The following is a 14,986-nucleotide window of genomic DNA, read 5'->3' as shown; positions in this document are numbered from 1 at the left end:
TCTGTTTCTGATTCTCTTCTTTTCTTTGAGCCCCTCCAGACTGGCATTGTATTGTGAGCGTATTTTGCAACATGTTCTTGTCACAAAATAGTGTGCTACTGGTGGATTGGTTCTGCTTTGGTTTGTTTGGCTGTGTTTCCCTAATGATACCACATTATTGCTGTGTGGAGGGGTTATAGTGCAACAAATTCAAAAGAAAACAAATCACAACATTAATGTCATGAAAAGTTATGGGGTTTCAGCAGGAAGTAAGAGGATATGCACTGGATGGAAATAAAACAGTGTAATCACCCCAAATGTTCTGGAGGTGCAAGCAGTACTGAAAGCACTGTGAGCACAAATTAGCATGAATGTGCAATAACACAACAACTGGGAGAGCCCATTAAGAACAAGCCCAAACATTCAAACACAAAGCAATGGCAATGCTGGTGTGATCCGCATTAGGCCAGTGCAAGTCCAACTGGCCAAGTAGGTGTCAGCCTACCAGCTGAAGACCAATGGCCTTGCTAATGAGAGGGCTGTGCAGCCAAGACGGAAAAGCATATGAGGAAGAGATGTCCATTTCTATATGGGCTGGATCTTTAAACAAAATTAAGACATTAAGTTCCACACCAGTTTGAGGAAGATGGAACACTTCTAGGAGTATGAATGATGAAGCCAGTCTAAATAAATATAAGGAAACAGAGTCCAGCTACATAAGTCTGGTCTTGGACAGTGTGTGGGAAAGTGTTAATCATCAAGATGAGTAAACAGCGCTCCTTGTACCAGACTGATCTCCTTCCTAGATTTCTTGGAAAATCACACATTATGTGTTGTCTACACTGCAGCTTGCCAGAGCTGACCTGTTTAATGTTAACTAGTAGAGCTTCCCCCAATTTGGCATCTGATGTTCACTTTGGTCACATGAGAAGTGAACCCCCGTTTTCACACAGCTGTAGATTTATCACCTGCCTAAATGGCTGACATTTCTTCCTCCATGCTCTTTACAGTGCCTTTGCTGCTCATACAGCTTTCTCAGATTTAAGAAAATGTAGAATAATCTTTAATATCATAGAGGACCGAACAGTCACGAATGCACAGAGGTTCTGTGGCAGGTAATATGCACAATTGTGCCAAGAACGTGCATCAAGCAAGGTAACGGATACCTGATCAACCATTGTGTCAAATGGAATGGACAAAGCCAAGAAGGAAGCAAAGACAGCCTGGGCTGTACAATGGCAACCACAGTAGCTGGATGACAATCTGCCTTCATTCCCACATAATCTTGCATCACATCACATTTTAGTGAAGGGGTGGATAGGGCTGCTTTCCCTTATGGGGCTGCAGGTGTAGCCAGAGGCAAAGTTATGTGGAGTAATGGGTGTCAGTCTTTTCTTTGTCCAGTATGCTACATACCAGCTTACACAAAGTTTTTAAGAATTTGCAGCTAAATTTCCCCTCAAATAAGTAACATTTTAATATTGGAATCTAAAGCATATTTACACAATTATTGTCATTTATGTTGATGATGTATGTTATATGTACAAAAACGTACCCAGTGGGTTGCTAGTGAATTGTGTAGCTTATTTTCTAGTGTAGACTGTGAAGCCTAGACTGCAAGACTTTCTGGCTACACAAAGTGATGTGATAAAATTAGCTGCAGGATAACCATATTGCTCACAAGAAACTGAGTTTGCACAGCAGAGTTGGAGTTATTCAGATATGTTGAAAGATGCAATGAAAATGAAGTTGCAGGATGCCATTGTGTGCTATTATTTTACATGTTTTACACAGATGAAATTTAACCTGGAGAAACAAAGACCGGTACCTTTTATTTCCTATGTTCAGGTTGTGAGGCTGTGTACTTACTGTACATTTAAAGTGCCCTCACCAAAGAATCCTGGGAAATGTAATTTTAAATGTAATGTTGGGAACTGTAGTTCTGTGAAGGGTAAAGTACAGTTCTCAGGAGTTTTTCGGGAAAATTATGTACTTGATTGTGCTTTAAATGTATGGTATGTATGCAGTTGCAGCCACAGAGTTACAGCTTAATGTAGCATGAATGATGCCATCTACACAAAGGAGGGATGTATCAGCAAGCTTAAAGAAACTGCAAGGTGCAGAAGTACAGAAACTAGGGGAAATTCTCCAAAGTACTGTATGTGTGCAGAGGGGGACTGCCAAAGCAAACCAAGGAGGACTGAGCATGTTCGATGTCAAAAAAATACTCACTGAACATTGGGGCAAAGTAGAAAAAAGAGTGGAGAAGGAAAATGGAATGGAGTGGCTGAAATTCTCAACAGCAGCAGGACTTGCTTCGTAAAGAGACATTCTATTGCAGGGCCCATTTGTTTCTTTCTTTAAAAAAGGTTATAAACAGAATTTCATTTTGTCAATTGAAATTCACCTTACCAGATATGGATTGCACACTTTAGTGCAAAATACTAGAGGAAAACACCAGAGTCCCAACAATACAGTATTTTTTTCTCTATATGTGTGTGTTTATAGTTTTTATCTACTCAAGGCAAGCCTATTTTTATGCTGTGAGAAGCTTTGAATTTTTTAAAAATCACAAGTTAGATAGATCTGATTTCCTCCCCTACTGTCCCCAAACTGTGTAGCCTCAGTGAAGTGCTGTAGAATAGTTTGTAGCCTCAACAGAAAACTTTGGTTTCACCAAAATCAATAGCCTAAATGACCAGCCATTTTTTTTTATGCCAGCCTGGATGTTCCATTTGATGTTCCTAAAATTCAAATATGCATTCTCAGATCAAGTGTCCTCTATAAATAAGCACAATTAATTTTACCGTGGGCTAAGTGACTCTCCAAGCCTGGAAAGATTAGATGAACAATTAGTGGAACTTGCTTAAAAGAGCCCTTTTGCCTGCTGCACCAGTAACCAGGATGTGTAGGACTGCAATGGAGAAGCTAGGTACTTTTACAATTAATTTTACCGTGGGCTAAGTGACTCTCCAAGCCTGGAAAGATTAGATGAACAATTAGTGGAACTTGCTTAAAAGAGCCCTTTTGCCTGCTGCACCAGTAACCAGGATGTGTAGGACTGCAATGGAGAAGCTAGGTACTTTTTTTTTTTAAGAGTTAGCCCTATTCAAGGCTATGCTGTATTTCTAACGACACTTGGCAGAACTCAAGGCAGCTATTCTGTGCACACTTACTGGGGGTGGGGGTGGGGGTGGGGGCGGGGGGCGGAGAAGACCCCACTGGGCACAGCGCAGACATTACTTTTCTCAGTAGATATGTATCGGAGTGTGCTGCAAATCCACTGGAATTCACTCCAGTGTACACATGCTCTGAGCAAGAACGCCAGTTCCAGTGCCTTCAGCGAACTAAAACACTTAAGATCCCAGTTCCAAACACAAACCCCTCTGACGTGGGCGGCCAGGTGCTGCGATGATTTACTACCACCAGGTGAGAGGAGTGGTGGTCATTTTATACGCACCCTGATCCTGTGATACGTGAGGCAACAGGGATACCTTTCAAGGTAAGCAAGTTTCGATTCTGACGTAGGCAGACAAAACTATTTAAAATCCAAGCACTTCCGCCGCTCATTGCACTCCTCCATATAGACCTAGATGCGCCTGCCTCGGCTGTGCAACGGATTTGTGACCGCAGCAAAGGAGAGCGTGCTCTTATCTCCTAGCGTGCGGCTCGACTTCCCGTTGCCTTCTCTCTCCTTTCTTCCACGGCGGGGGCAGCCGAAGTTTACCCGCCGGCGGCCCTTTCGCGGGCGGCGGGAAAGTGTGCAGGCGCGTGTGCGCGCCCGCAGCAGTGCGCGCGCGCCGTGGAAGGCGAGGGGGCTCCGCGTGGCCCCCCTCCTGTGTGTGTCTCTGTCTGTGTGTGTGTATGCGTGTGTGTTTCTGCCGCCGGCTTCCCCCCCTCACCCCGGTCCGCCCGCCTCCCCCGCTTCCTCTCTCTGAGAGGCAGCGTGGGTGGGTGGTTAGCTGGCAGGGCGAGCTGGGTGGGTGGCTGGGCGGCTGCTTGGGAGGGGGCGCAGACAGGTGGGCTGGCCCAGTGTTTCAGGCGAGCGTGGTCGGCGACGAGAGGAAAAGGAAGGGGGCGGCCGGGAGAGCAGCGGAGTCAGGTGACTTGACTGACGGACTGACTTTTGTGTGTGTGTGCGCGCGCTGTGCGCCTCAGTCAGGTTGTGGTGCAGGCGGGCGGAGGGGGCGGCCTGGCTGTGTGTAGGCAGCAGGCAGGCTGGCGAGAGGGCTGCGCGCACCGAGCGGCGCCAGAGGCGCCTGGAGACTCGGGCATGTGATAAAGAGCAACGAGGGTGGGGGGGAGGAGAAGAGGAGGAGGGCGAGGAAAGAGGGGAGGGCGCCGGCTATAGATGCGCCGGGACTTCGCTAGGTTCGCTGGCGAGGGCAGCCGGCGGGAGAAACGTGCCTCGGAGAGAGCACGCGCTCTCTCGCTCGCGCGCTCCTTCCCTCACGCGCTCCCTCCCGGGGAGGGAGTAGCGGCTCGTGGACCTACGAGGCTAGGCGGGGAGCTCGCTCCCTCCCTCCCTAGGAATCCCAAGCGGCGAAGGAGCGGCACCCGCAGTGCGAGGCTCCCCCTGGCTGTTTGGAGCGGGCTGAGCGAGCAGGGGAGGGCGAAGGGGGAAGCCCAGGGAGCTGCAAGGAGCCGCCGCCACCGCCGCCGCCACTTCATCCTGCGGCACCAGGAGGCAGCGAGCGCGACAGGAGAAGCAGCCCATGTGCGCAGGTGGGCAACACCCGTTTCCACCGCATTGTCAGCCCCGGGTGGCTGCAGCCATGCGGGCGGAGGGGGGGGCGAGTAGGGCGACGAGCCAAACGGGAGACCGGCTGCTGCCTCGGTGGTGTCTGGTTGTGTGTCTGAGGGAGAGATGTAGTGCACAACTTGCTGCCTTGCTTTTGCTGGATGGAGGTGCAGGGCTGCAAGAGTGAGTGATTATGCGGGGGGTGGGGGGTGGCAATCGGTTGTTTTGCTTCTCACCCCCCCCTTCCATTGGCTGTCTAAAAATACATATACATGTAACCGTACCTATAGCTCTGTGTGCGTGTTGTGTGGCTAATGGCAACGGAGAGGGGTTTTTTTCCCTCTTTAGCGTGGCTTGCATATGTTTTGTTTTGTTTTTTACTTGGGGTTTTGGACCGAAGAAGTACCGAAGCGAGGTGCAAGAGAGTAAGAGCAGCGTGTGTACCTCTTGACAAGTGGCTCGGCGTCGTCGAGCGGGCAGGGAGCCTGGCCATGTGCAGAACACAGCAGTTCTGGAGTAGTAATTTCCAGGGAGAGGGAGACGAGCCCGCTGCTGTATGTGCTGTGCAAGATATAGAGTACAGTACAGTGAAGCAGCAGTATACAGTCTGGTGTTAGATAAAATTGCTGCTGTCCATGCGTGTTCAGATTTTGGGTTAAACGCATCTAACACAACATTTATGATGATTGGCAGGAAAGTCGTGCATGTGGGAAAAACAAAACCTCTTATAGGAGACAGCTTGTCTCGCTTTTCTGACTAGCAGAATAATACTGTATTACCCTGGCAGGGGAATCAGTGCTGAGGGTATTTGTTTGAGGGCAATGCGTTAAATTGGTTGCATAAAACACTCTTGATTCTAACACAGAAGTACTCTTTAGAAAATGGACAACGCGGCAACATGTACCTTGCAACATAAATAGAATGGAGAAAACTTCTATCACAGAAGTACGCTAGGCTTCCGCTGCAATCTTGTATGCCCTTGGAATTAACGGGGCTTACTTTTGAGTAGACACCGATAGGGTTGCGGTGGAAACCTCTGTTTACATTTTTAGTGTACGTGGTTTGTGTACTAGCTTCTGATATGTATATGGGTTGTTTATAGAATAACCATATCATTTAAATAGTTTCATATTGCACATTTGTGTGTGTGTATTTCATACAAAGCTAATCGGACATTTTAATGTTGCTGTATATGTTATCGTACCCACCCCATGAAAGCTGTAAAGTATTAAATATTAAGACAACGAATGTATCTTTTCCTAACCTTTACATGGTATTGAGTTAATATAGAAGAAATACTTCGAGGTTGCAATCCTATACTTAATTTGCCTGGGATTAAGCCCCACTGAATGCATTTACTTTTGAGTAGATGTGCATAGAATTGTGCTGCAAAAGAAATTATAGCTATATTTATGCTTGTATTATTAGTGGGAATGATTGAGTCTCTTTAACACAATCTAGGCTAGAGTTTGGATGTGACATTAGACTACCAAGAGATTTAATATATGTCTAATTTCTTCTATTGACTATAGATGGCAGTGTGGAAGCCAAATACAAACATTGGCAGAAGTTATTTTCTCTCTCTGAGAAAATGAAGAGAGTGTACACATGACTAGGCTTGGGAACTTGAGAAACCACAGGTATGTAAATTGATTAATCTAACTGCCAATAGTGCTCCCAGTATTTACCAAATTTTGACAGTTGGCCATTTTTAAACAGAATTTAACTTAAAATATCAGATGCATTTGAGCTCGTTTCAAAAGCCAAAAGGTACAGAAAAAACATAGTAGTTTGGAAGTAGAATACTACCGTAGTTTGAAAGAATCAAGGAGGGATAGTATGCATGGAAGAGATCTCTTGAAAGCTATGCTCCTAAGGGTTTTCTTCAATATCATGCTCAATAGGTCCAAGGTCGTCTTCTGCTACTGCTGCTAAAATCATATATTTCAGTTCTGCAAAACAATGATTTCTGGCACAAATAAGCATTTCCCTTTTAAAGCTGTCCAATTTACTTATATACTGAGCCTCAGTGCATTCAAAAGCAAGTTAAATTAAAAATCAATGTGATTTTAATTATATAAAATCTATATAAAAGTGTTTAGAATAGGGGTGCCAGCCGATGGCGGTTTCATAATTACCATGGAATCATATCTCTGTAGAGATAAAGAAAGTTAAGGTGCTTTACTGACAATATGTGGACAAGAAATATATTTTCTGGGTATCCGCAATGCACTGAACAGTGATGAGCATGTCTTTTCAAATAGCAAGAAACAGGTGGTGTCTCCGATCTCCAGTTTTTGGAGATCGGAGTCATAGGCTTTTGGAAAAATGAGTGCTTATAAAAGCCATAATGACATCAGGAATGAGCTGCCCAACCTTCTGCTGGCTCAGAAGAAAAGAGGATCCTCTGAATCTCAGCATGAGATGGTGGAGCCCAAACCCTTATTTGAGGCTGTTGCTGCTTTGAAATGCCTCTGAAGCTCAGCATCACATCAGAGGAAAGGTCTCAACCTACTCTAAGCTCAGGCAAAGGGTGAGCGCGCGCGCGCACACACACACACACACACACATGTTTCGGTGGGATTTGGAAGCAGTATATTTGAATGCTTCCAATGCTCAGTTTGATGCAGTGGATGAGAACTCGCTACTCTCCTGATCCAGGACAGGGTTGGTAGTTCCCATAAATTTTGACTGGCTGCCAAGGCTAGCAAAAGTTTTCAGCTGCTGATTGTAGTCTGCAGATTACACTGTCACAGGAGAGAAGCTGTGTTTGGTTACGTCTCACATTTGATATTCTTATGTCTGCTGATCATAAACTGATTTGCTTGTTGTATGGTACCAGTGTGTTTAACCATGGCAACTGCATGCACTGAAATGGATTTTTACAGTGTGAATGTATTGATTATTCTTTATAAAATTCTGGTAATTTACAGCATTTTAAAATAAATATATGAACAGCAAACACTGTTTAATGTGGTGTGTATATGTATACACACACACACACACACACACATATATACAGTATGAGAGAATAGTGAAAATGTGGATACAAAATTAAAGTAATTAACAATGTATTTTCATTAGCTGATAAAATTTCAATTAGCTATATAGAGATGTCTTTAAAAACATTTCCAAGAGCTTTCAAAGAATATAATTCAGAGGTATTTACAGTAAATAAGTTGCAAAAACCAGGACTTTGAATCTTACTTCAATATAAGTGCCTTTACAGTATACTGTATCATGCTAATGCCAATATATACCGGTATCTGTTTTGCTTTATTCCTTTTTCATGTGTCAAAAGGAGTTTTTAAACCAATCTCTCCTTAGAGATAGAACTGAACTAAGAAAAGTAAAAATAAACATTTTAGCCCTGTTTCTTTAAATACCTTGCAGTATTCAAGCACATGCATACCTCTCATTGGGAGATCTGAGACTGATGGGATTTGTAACATGTGGCATAATTGATATATAAAGGTAAACAGAACCTGCCTGCTATGCAGTATTTGGGCTTATGAACATATGAATTCAAAAACCTATTGGATTAATTGTATTACTGGCAGGCGTACATCAGAATGAAAGCATAAATTCATAGCCATACATATAAAAATGTAGTATGTTGTCGTATTACAGTAAGCAGTCATAAAATATTAACAGTAATGTCTAATGTAAGTGAAGCAGTAGGGAGAGTGCTCTACTGAGGGTTCTTATTACAGAGACTTCACTAGTCTACAAGTACCATTACTGTACATTGTGATAAATTGCCATAAATAATTGAAATAAACTGTCATCGCATTCAGAGTGCCTGATCTGTGTTTTTTTGGCGTGTTCAAAAGTAATTTGGAGAAAAATTCTTCCATTCAGAGAGATTCCACAGCTTCTTTGTAAGTTGATGAGGGTATACTATATGAGTGTCAAAGTGTGTGCATTCATTATCAAAAATCTCGGGGGGGGGGGGGGGTCTGTTGAAGACAGGTTTCTTCTTTTCCCCAGTTCTCTTTGGGGCTCCACTTTCCTCAGTTCAGCCATCTTGGCAGCTTGCATTCCTGCTGTTTTGAGTGCTACACAACATGGATCCTTGCATTCTTTTTTGTGTGAGTCAAACCATGCAGATAATGATCAAACACTGGATTCCAGCCAAAAGGCAGATGCTGATGGTGGTTCTTCCAGACAAACTCCAAGGATGGAGAGAGCCTGTGAGCACAGATGGTATCCTGAAGCACTTACCTGCGTTGGAAGAATTCATTGTAACAGCAAATGCTTTCAAGCTCCAGCTGGTCTCCTGAGGACAGTATTAACAGAGCATGGATCAGGCTCGATCAGCTTAATCTGAAAGTTAGGAAGCCTCTGTAGCCCAATGCTAGAGCACCTGCTTTGCAGAAGTCCCAGGTTCAGTCCTTGGACCATTTCCAAGTAGAAGTAGAAAAAGGTTTCCTGCTTGAAACCTTGGAGAGCCACTGCCAGTCAGTGGAGGCAGTACTGAACTGGGTGGCTAATGGACTGACTCAATATAAGGCAGCTTCCCATGTTTCTAGGAAAGTGGAAAGCATAGGAAAGAGTTTATTCCCCATTTGTAAACCAGAAAAAGTCCTGTTGTGAGAGTAAAGGTAATGGATATTTTTGTCTAAATGGATTTGTTATGTTTGGGCTGAAGTCCTGGAACCTTTATGCAGGTGCAAAGAGTTGAGGAATTGTTTGTTCATAGCAGGGTACTAGTTTCAATGCAAAGGTCAGTAAATAACGTGGAGGTAAGCTGAAATATAAATAACCCCCCTGAGCTACCTGAAATCCTTGTGTTCATTGTAAGAATAGTCATAGCTTACTAGTATGGGGATGGGGTAACCTTTGCTTCCTTTGCTGTGCAACAAACAAACAAACAAACAAAATCTTCCCAAAGGCTTAATCAGGTGGTAGAAGCTTTGGTGTCTTTATCATTCTGGACTAGCTCCAGATCCAAGCTATATTTTATTATTTGGGGGGGGGGGAGGGCAAATAGTTGTTCTTTGAAACAACCGTGTGGGGAATCTGAGATTTGCAGATGGGACTCTCCTATCCTTGCAACACAGCTTGTAAGGAAGGAGGTGGTTACAGGGTTCAAGGACAGCTTTGAGCTTGTAAAAAGCATGGGTGCAAGGCAAGAAGGTTGGAATGTGGATTGAGAATGAGATCTCACAGGAGCCGAGTGGTGAGAAGAGTCCCATATAAGACATTTCTTATGTCTTGGGGAAGGGGCCAGCAAACTTTCATCAGGGGGCTGGTCCACTGTCCCTCAGACCTTGTGGGGGGCCGGAAGAAAAAAGAATGAATGAATTTCTATGCCCCACAAACAACCCAGAGATGGATTTTAAATAAAAGGATCCGCGGGCTGGATTTAGAAGGTGATTGGACTGGATCTGGCCCCCGGGCCTTAGTTTGCCTACCCATGTCTTGGGGTATAGGCACATAGTGCAGGGACGACAATAGCAACATTCATGATTGCTCATGGTGGGAACAAGCCTAGCCTTCCCCAAGTCTTGCACATGGTTTAACAAACCATAGTTTATGTTTTACGACAGTAAAGGGTTTAGGTTTTCTTTAATAAAATTTTTTATTATTGAATTGCTTCCTATGAAACATCTCAAAGTGATTTTACAATGTAAGAAATACATACATATAAAGCAATTGCATATATAAACACAGTGCTACTTAATGCTACACTATAGCTAATCTACAGTGAAAGCTTCCCATCTCTTTGCAGCAGTACTAGAGAGGAGAGTGAGGAGGGAGCATGTAATCTTGGGGGAGAGCAGTCACTGAGGCCTGGTGCATCAGTATCACCAGGTATGTGTTTTCAGGAGTCCATTGTGCTTGGGTAGAAATTCTGCCCAGTGGCCATAGAAGAAGCATGGAGGAAAGTCATTCTGGAGCTTGGTAAGATTTTCAGTCCCAGAGGGGACCAATCAGGTGATGATATGTATATGGGAGATTCCATGCACCTCTCAAATGCTTTTCTTGGCAATTTGAGGAATAGGATTGGAGTGTGTGTGGATAAGCTTGTGGGGCAGTGAAGGGTGCCAACACAGGTGGCCGCTTCTCATGGCAGCAGACCATGGAGAAAGGGTCCCCTAGTCTGAAGAGCATTGGAGCAGGTGAATGCAAAGTTTTATCCCTGCAAAGCAGCTGAGCAGGTCATTTACAGAGTTGAAGGAACTTGCTAGCTGGTGAAGTAGGCAGCTCTCAGAAGCACCTTGCTGCTGATGGCTGTCAAGTAATTTTTGTTAAGGAGCTTACAAGGATTCCCTTGTGTTCGTTTTTGTATCTGTTGGGAACTTGGTTGTGCCAGGAGATTGGGTGAGTGGACTTTGCATTATACAGCCTTTTTTCTTCTATAATGGTCTTGAGTTAAACCTTTCCTGTGTTTAAGAACTCTGCTAAATGTGTGGCCTAGGTAAATCCCAAACTGGTGTCTCCTTAAACAGATGATCCCTGTTTGCTTTGATCTAAAATCAGTCCCATTTGATTCCAGTATCTTTTTCTTTGGTTTCCTGCATTAGATCAGGCCTGTACATGCCTATGAAAGTTTTCTACTTGGCATCATTCCAGGAAACAGTACTCTGTCTCCGTCTTTGGCATTGTTTGTGGTGAGTTGTGGCATTCACGCAATGTTCCCACAGCTAGTGGCTAGCTAGTAAAATGCTGGTGCTGGAAGTCATGTTGGGCAGAAAAGGAATTTGGCAAGAAAATGTTGTCTTTTAAAATTTAGTGAAAGGGCTAGAAGCCAGAAGGAACACTAGATAAGAGAATAATAGATCCTTCTGCTTCATTTTTTTCTGGTCACAGAGCATTAGGAGTAGGTTTTTGATATATAGATATATAGTGTATATACTGAAATTGGCTGTTGGTAGCATATAAGGCACTGCATACAGAAGAAGAGTTTTGAGCATCCCTTTATCTCATTGACATGATGGTTTGTGCTTGGTTAACCTAGTTAAGTAGCCGTGCCCAGTATATTTGGTAGTGTTTTGGCTGGTAACTTAAGAATTATGAATGGGGAGTTGAGTATGTCAAGGAAAATAGAAGCAGCATTAGTGGCATATCTGGCAATCTGATGAGGACTCGAAGTCTTGAAGTCAATCTGCTTGCAACAGAAAATGGTAACACTTCATCATTATATACTTAGAAATCTAGGCCACTTAATGGGGAAATGGTGAGGTGTATTTAACCTGTGCATGATGCTTTATAGAGCATTTGGAGAAGCATATTTGGAGAAGAATCCTGCTGGAAGACAACCTGACACTTTAAAAACAAATAATTTAATAATAAATGGCATGCCTGTTGGGTTTAGGTTCCTAAATTTATCCCCACTTCCCCTTGTGTGAGTGGCAGCCTGACTATTTATTGCACCATGGTATGGTATGTTGGAGTGGCAGGAGTGAGCTTACCTTGCTCTTCATGCTTGGAAGGTGTCAAGTTTATCTTTCCAAAGAGCTCATGTCCTCTCAGTCTGCTCTGATCAAGTGTTGCAAGTGCAAAGGTACCTGATCCAGGCATGGCACACTGGTGTAGGTTGAACCTTAGATAGGATTCAATTATACAGGAGTTGAGCAAACTGATCAAGATGTTGGCCTCTTGTCTAGTTATCAGAATTGGAGAATGCAAGAATGCACTTCTGGCATCCTCTTTCTTCATGTAATGTTAGCAAGCCTCATCCACCTGCTGTATATAATCTTGGCCCTGATTGCAGTCCTTCATGAGTTGAAACTTCACTGCTTGTTGGTGGCGTCACACATGTTTTAGAACCCTAATGATGCATATGGGTAGAGAAGGAAACTCAGTGGGTAGAGACGTATCTCTGTCTGCAAACAAGGGGAAGGGTTCAAGAGAGCAGGACTTACCAGCGCGCGCACACACCCCCCGCTCTCCCTCATGCGGGGGTGCAGACAGAGAACATCTGACAGCACTGGATTTAGGGTGGAGTGGGCACTCCCCCCCCCCACAGGGCACCTAGCTGAGAGGGTGCAAAACTGAGAAGATCCATAATTGAGAAGATCCATTTGGGCAGGCATCCCCAAACTGCGGCCCTCCAGATGTTTTGGCCTACAGCTCCCATGATCCTTAGCTAACAGGGCCAGGGATGATGGGAATTGTAGTCCAAAACATCTGGAGGGCCGAAGTTTGGGGATGCCTGCATTTGGGCATGCCAAATTTTGCTCTAGCACAGGGCACCATATTACAAAAGATTACAAAAGTCTGCCTCTGCATCTGAATAGGTTTACTTTCAAAATAGCAATTTTGGTTCAATACGGCTCAGCAACGCGGCTCAGGACCGCAATACCTCAAGGACCGCCTCTTTCTATATGAACCTACCTGGATCCTGGTATCATCTTCTGAGGCCTTTATTTGTGTGCCACCCCTGGAGGGTGGCAACACGAGAAGGTGGCAACACGAGGGCCTTCTCTGCAGTGGCTCCCCATCTTGTGGAATGCTCTCCCCAGGGACGTTTGCCCAGCACCTTCATTATACACCTTTAGGCGCCAGGCAAAAAAGTTCCTTTTTAACCTTAAGGGTGCATCTTTTCATAGGTTTTCCTGGACAATAGTTACCAATATAATAGCATACTTTTATTTTGCAATATTGGGGAAATTCCAGTGGGTCACTGGGTATGATATTTTTTAAATACAGGGAACAGTATAATATAACCTGCTTATATATCCAAAAGAAAGTATTTTCTGTTCAACCAGACCTTTCCAATAACCTGTATTAGTCTGGTCCTCTCAGTTTTAAAATTTGTGTTTTAACCTTGGAGGTTATTATGCGTCTTCTAGCTGCATTTATCTTGCTTTTGATTTTATGTTTATATGCTCTATTCTGCATTTGTGTTGTTTTTGTGTTTATTATAGTAAGCGTTCCAGAGAATTTTAGGTCATTGGACAGCACAAAGCTGTTAATAAATTAGAGAAATACATTGTGGTGTGATTTTTTCCCCATACAGAAATAAAGAAAAACACAGAGGTGTTTTTTTTTTATAAAAAAAGAGAATTGCCTTTTCAGTTAAGGAGAAGTTGTGAGATTACACAGGTTGCGTCAAATCCATAAATTTCAGCAGAAATCCCAGAACTAGAATATGATCATATAAATACTGTACTGTATACACAAACTATAAAAATACATAAAGGGGGAGGGGGGTGGCATGTAAGAAAAACAATGGGTAACAAAGAAACTGATTTGTGTGTGTGTGTGTGTGTGTCCATTTGTCTATCAAACAGTTGATATTTAATTGAGTAATTGGCCAAGGTGATTTGATAATCAAATGTCAACCTAGAACTACATGCAGTAATTAATGAGAGTTACAGAATGTTGTCAAGCAGTGAAGACAAATATGTATGCAGGTGCATATCCTGCTGTGAATGAAGGAGTACCTTTTTATGAAACTTGTAAGTACCAGTACTTTCTTAAACTGTGACAATTAAGGTTGTGAGGTGTATTATGGCATATGGAATATTTCATAAAATGGGGCAACTGGCAATCTACGAATGGGATCTGTCCCCTGAGGCAATTTTATCTGCATGTGTTTAAATTTGCAGTTTTTGTTTATGCAAAATGCATGCATCTATAGATGTGAATGAGATCTTTCTCCTTCCCTGGTTTCCATTTATCTGTAGCCCTAGATAAAAACCTCAGTTTATATACATATAAGCTGTTCATAGTGTTCTTGTGCACATGGATTTTGAAAGATGTGATTGCCGAGTATGTGTGACACTTACATGTATGGCATGTTGCAGCAAAATTAGGCTATTGGATGCGTAACAGTAGATAAACAGCTTGTTACTTTGAGTATTTTACCCAATGGATTAAAGAAAACCATGTCTATATCTTTTAAAGACTCTATTATCTGATCCTTTAACGATTCCTTTCCACTTTCATCTTTGTATTCAGCTTTAATCTTTGAATTTGTTTATACATCAAAAGTCTGAAGAGTAATTAAAATGTGGCAAAAGTCCCGTGCTAACCAGGTACTCTTCCTCACTTACTTTGGCAATATCCAAAATGAAGAGAAGGTGGTCAATATATATGCTTTCACAATCCTCAGTTTCCTATCTTGTGAGTAATACCTCAAAATTAACAGCCTTGATGTCTCTTGGCTTGTAAAACTCAATATTTAGTGAAGTGCCAAGCAACTAGAACCCCCCCCCCCTTAGAATAAATGTTTAGCAATTCAACTCGGAAAGAAACATGTCCAGAATTGCACTGTAAGATGCTTACTCAGGGTAGTCTCTCTCCCCCCCCCCA

General features: G+C 43.2%; 1 long non-coding RNA gene across 1 annotated transcript in view; it reads left to right on the top strand.

Annotated features, from left to right (window-relative positions):
- Window positions 1-4,300: 4,300 nt before the first annotated feature.
- LOC118084659 (uncharacterized) overlaps window positions 4,301-14,986 on the top strand; it is a 61,493-nt gene continuing 50,807 nt past the window's right edge. Inside the window, exons 1-2 of the long non-coding RNA XR_009557466.1 lie at window positions 4,301-4,704; window positions 6,253-6,360. This is a non-coding gene — a long non-coding RNA (uncharacterized LOC118084659). The remainder of the gene's footprint in view (window positions 4,705-6,252; window positions 6,361-14,986) is intronic.

This window comes from Zootoca vivipara, chromosome 4 (genome assembly GCF_963506605.1).
Source record: "Zootoca vivipara chromosome 4, rZooViv1.1, whole genome shotgun sequence".
Lineage (NCBI taxonomy): Eukaryota > Metazoa > Chordata > Lepidosauria > Squamata > Lacertidae > Zootoca > Zootoca vivipara.
This window is presented reverse-complemented; position numbering and strand designations above follow the sequence as displayed.